Raw genomic sequence first — 4,930 nt, forward strand, 5'->3', positions numbered from 1 at the left:
GATACCATGTAAAATTAGGTCTTAGGCCTAACTCACACCCCAAAAGCTAGCTCAAAAAGAGAAGAATTGTCCAACCCTTATAAGGAATCCACCCATCTCATTAACCACAGATGTGGGACTTTTGTCATTCTTTAACAATCTATGGCTTTAGGCTCAATTTAATAAGATAGTTTTGGAGAAACAGTTGCAGTTTAAAGTTTTTTTTCAGTAATGATGTTGAAATATTTGCAGAGCAGAGAACAGGCACTACTGTTAGGGAGGCAAAAAAAACGTGAGTTGCGGGAGACTGGCAGCCACCATCATAATCGGCAGCAACAGAAGCTAAGATTGTAGATAAAAAAGGACAATCTTATTTATTAAATTATAAAGCATTAACTATTTCTATTTTCTAGTGCTACAGTAATTGATGGGTGAATTTGAATTCTGAGGTACACCATCACTGAAATATTATTATGAAATTTAGCTACCAAAACTTTGTACTCCCTTCCGTTTTTTTTATATGTCATTCCTTTTTATAAATAATTGAATCATAATATTTGTCATTTTATAAATTTATGCGTAAATTAGCATATTTTGCCTACTATATTCTTGATCGAATAGTTAATTGATCTTGAAAATACATTCATCATTTATTATATTGACTTAAAAAATATTAAATAAGGATAGAAACGTAAAGTTATATTATTTCTTAGTGCAAGTACAAATTTAAAAAAATAACATATAAAATAGGACAGAGGGAGTAGTATTTTTTTTTAATTTCTCACCCAGTGTCTAGACTAATTAACACATAAGTTAGTAAATACTCCCTTTTTCATTCCAAAATAAGTGTCACTTTTGTAAAAATTAAAAAAAAGGAAAAAATCTAATAAAAAGGGAATTTTAGTGAACTACACCTTGTAATGAGCTAAAATAACATTTATTTTGCTACCGAAATAATAGTTATCTAAATTATCATTTCTCTCTTACATGTCTTAATTAGTACTCCCTCCGTTCCTATTACCTTCATCTCATCTTTGAGGTGTTTCACTCTTTTTAAGAAAAGTGAATTATGATATAAATTGAACATAATTTTTCATTTTTACCCTTATTAATTGTTGTCAAAAATAACTTAACTTTAATTATATTAGCTAATTCCAATACTAACTTAAAGAATAAAATTGGAAGAATGTTTTAAAAAAAGTTTTGAAAATTGAAAACTTAAGTTAATTTGAAAAATGAAAAAGGACCGAAAGCTTAAGATAACGGAGGGAGTAACCCTCAACTGAATGCAGTAAGTAATAGTGTCTTTCTTTTTTTGAAACGTCAAAACTTTTTGAATAAATACTGTTATGAAATGGAGGTAATGAAGCTTAATCCTAATTTTTCTGCCCTGCCAGTAAGAAATCGTAGTAGCCCCCCCGATGTAAAAAGACTGCCTTGTGACAAAGATCAACAAATATTAGCAAAAGCAAACATCTATTCACAAGAGTCAAGAAATGAACCCTACTGTGAACCATCACTGCAAGAAACTAGAAAACAAATCGTCCAAAAGCAAACTTCAAACACCAAAAACAAAACATTTGACTTTTGTTAATGTATATGCTCAGCTTCTACTCTAGTCGTACCACAAGAATTTACTAGTTAAGGTACTATTATGTAAATGCACAAACCAACCCAACCCAAATAAGACACAGTTTACTGTCACATCCAACTGACATCTGACTGGGATCACTAAATTACTAGACTGGAGAACTGCCTGAAACGTCAGTAAGCATTGGTCTGTGTCCACTCTTCATATGAGTCGTAACACCACTTGGGTACTAGAAAACAGTGGGCTTGACTATAAGTTACCCGGAATAAGGACTAATCAGTTTACTCAAGATATGGACTTCCACGATATCCAAGATTCATATTTAGCATTTATCTTGGAAATGCAAGGTTCACCTAGAGTCAGGTTAAGTTTTCTTACCAAATCGTTTCCACCATGGTATACCAATAACTAGCTTACACAAATAGTAACTAAATTGACGAGATTTTACCTCACAAGCTGCAGAACAGAAACAAAAACAATGCAATGTACTTGCACGTGACCACTATAATAAATGGGACAAGGACAGCTGCAGCAGGAGTGGGTAGCAACAGAGCCTAGTCATGCATTGATATTCTTAAACAAAAACAACACTATAGTGTAATATCATAGTACCTCCTTTACCTAAAAAAGAAAAGAATTGATAGCTCAAAATCAATAGAAAACAAGGAGAAGAAATTTGTTGTGCCATGACCAAAGCATAATCTTACTTATCAGCTACTAACGGCATATTATAGAGTCTTACTAGCAGTCTTATTTGACACCTTCATATAATCCAGCCTCTACTGGCGAACAAGCTGAGCAGTTCTTCCAGCTAGTTTGATGTATGGTCACATGATTTTTCCAAGTATAACTGTATCCGTAGATAATGAGCTACGAACAAGAGTAACATCTAAAAGTTTATATTATTCATCTCGGGAACCATATTCACAAGGAAGGCCCTTCGGTACCACTTGACTCAACCAGTTCAGTCCTTAAACAAACTGAACTTGAAATCACAATGTAGCTCAGCAAAGCTCGACTAGACTCATTCAGACATGAACATGGCCTCCAATCTTTTTCCTCTGCAAGCATAAAAAATGTCACTTACTTTCTAACCAAAGGTTTCCAATTCCCAACAACCCTTAAGGACCCATTGTTTTTATTTTTTTCCTACAAAACTAAAGCACTTTAATTCTGGAATCAATTATTTTGGTTTTGAAAACAAAAAGAAGGTTGTGATAGTTTCTGGAAACCAAAACATCGATTTCCTGAGACAATTGAAGAAAGCCAAGGATGTTTTCTCAAGAAAATAAATTGTGGCACTATTGCCTGTGACCAGAGGCCGATTCAGGATTTGGAGGTTGCGGGTATCACTATTTTATGTGTGCAATACATAGACGATGGGTCGCGTCAATCAATTTTGGATTAACTGGATTAGCTCTTCTATTCGTACATAGACAAATTAGTTTTGTCTGATTCAGCTTTTATTTACACCTGATTTAAATATTTAAGTTCTAGAGTAGAAGAAAATTGCAAAAACCAAACTCATGAAAGAGTGCATCCACTTAGATAATTTGCTAAAAATATAGCTTAATTTCTACATATTCTTTGTTTTGGCTTAGATTATTTTACCTTAAAAAATTCTTGACTAAGCTCTCTTTCCATCTTAATTATCAAGTTAGCAAAACAAAATGCTTCATATTCTCAATGTATGAGAATCAACCCAACACGTCTGGTAAACAAACTGTTTTGATCTTTCAAAAGTTAACAAAAAAAAATACTGTTCAAACTATATATCATGTTGCGTCATCAAAAAGAGAACTCAAATTATATTCCAAGATATATCAATGTAGCGTCATCAAAAGGAAAAAAAAATATGTGTTGGATAAAATAATTCATATTTACTTGTCAAAAGAAGCTTCTTATGAAGTAACCTTAACTGTAGAAACAAAATATGGTTGGTATAAATAAATTAAAAAGAAAATATGATGAAGAAGTAGGAGAAATTGGAGAAGTTTTTTAAGCAGCAATAATGGAGAATTAAAAGAACAAGAAGAGGAAAGTGAGGTGAGGGCCTAGGAGTTGGTGATAAAATCAGTTAATTACTTGAATGCCTGCACTGGGAATCGAATTCAGAACATAAAGAAATGAAGAGCCTTAAGTCCTTAACAGACTACATGAATCAGTGGCACCCGGAGCTGCTTATATTACAGGTTCCATTTAATATACTTATATGTTTTTTCACAAATATTTAACATATAAGAATGCCTACAAGAAAAAGGTGGCAGAAAGAGCTCTTGAAGCATTTGGAACTTGCTTCTCTATTTAATCAACATGGTAATGTCAGTTTGAACATGTAGAACTCGTGTAAATTTTGGACTGGAGCTTAGACAAACTCAAGGACAAGTTCATAGATGAGCTCAATATTAACTGGCCTCATGCATGCACTAGAACTGAATCAACTTCGTAGAAATTTATTTACCCAATTGAATTCAACTCCTGCCTCGCGTAACAAATACCCAAACTGAGTTTGTATCTCTAGAGCTCAGCTCATCTTAACTCTATATTCAGCCCCAAATGTCTTACGATCTTACTTGACCAGAAGATGCAATTATTATATATAAGTTGCATCTATTAAATGAAATCATGGACTGCATGTAGTAATAATACAAAACAATAAAGAGAAAAATGAGGAGATAAAAATAACAATCACCTTTGTTAAATTGAATGACTATTCCATATATATTACCGCTTCTTTGCTTTTGCATGCCATATTAGGTGCATATGTCCTAATAACAGGACTTATTCAGGCATGCTATAAATATCCATGCGAGATATATTTTAACCAAAATGTATGCAATAATCAAACATATTTTACCATAATATACTCAGAATCTCGAGTCATGAATTTCTATAAATGTCTTGTTTGCATACATTTACCAATGTATTTGCTACATGATTATTAGATTAAAAAATCATCTGGTTCTTTTTATCAAAAAGTACACTGCAGATGGTGTTCTGTGGTTTATACTTCCTAACAAAGTTGAGTAAATTAAAATACTGAAATATCAGTGACTAAGAGCTGTATGCATCAGTTAACCCCCTTTCAAGCCCAATTTGAAGGACATCTATCACCTATAAGTCAAGTTCTGTCTCATCCACACTAACCAAGAAAAAGTCGACCCCGAATGAGATTAAGTTGCAACATTCTTCAAATCATTAATCTCCTCTTCCTCTCCCACCCAATTGTCGGGACTAACTATTCAAATCTTCTCTTTGTCTTTCTTATCCAGGAAGTTAGACTTCCAAAATGGCTGAACTAGGTCGAGAACAAACTAGAAAATTTCTTAAACAAAAGGGACTTAGCTGTTACCTTTCCAA

The 4,930-nt window shown here is 33.0% G+C and overlaps 1 protein-coding gene across 2 annotated transcripts in view; it reads right to left on the reverse strand.

Annotated features, from left to right (window-relative positions):
• Positions 1-2,056: 2,056 nt before the first annotated feature.
• Positions 2,057-4,930, reverse strand: part of LOC107012659 — an 8,720-nt gene continuing 5,846 nt past the window's right edge. The window contains exons 8-9 of one of the 2 annotated variants that reach the window (XR_003577454.1): positions 4,263-4,338; positions 2,057-2,631 (exon numbers count right to left, since the gene is read on the reverse strand). The gene's annotated coding sequence lies outside the window, so the exon portion shown is untranslated. The remainder of the gene's footprint in view (positions 2,632-4,262; positions 4,339-4,930) is intronic. The other variant, XM_015212562.2, reaches the window with a different exon arrangement.

The sequence above is a fragment of the Solanum pennellii genome, chromosome 3 (assembly GCF_001406875.1).
Source record: "Solanum pennellii chromosome 3, SPENNV200".
Taxonomy (NCBI): domain Eukaryota; kingdom Viridiplantae; phylum Streptophyta; class Magnoliopsida; order Solanales; family Solanaceae; genus Solanum; species Solanum pennellii.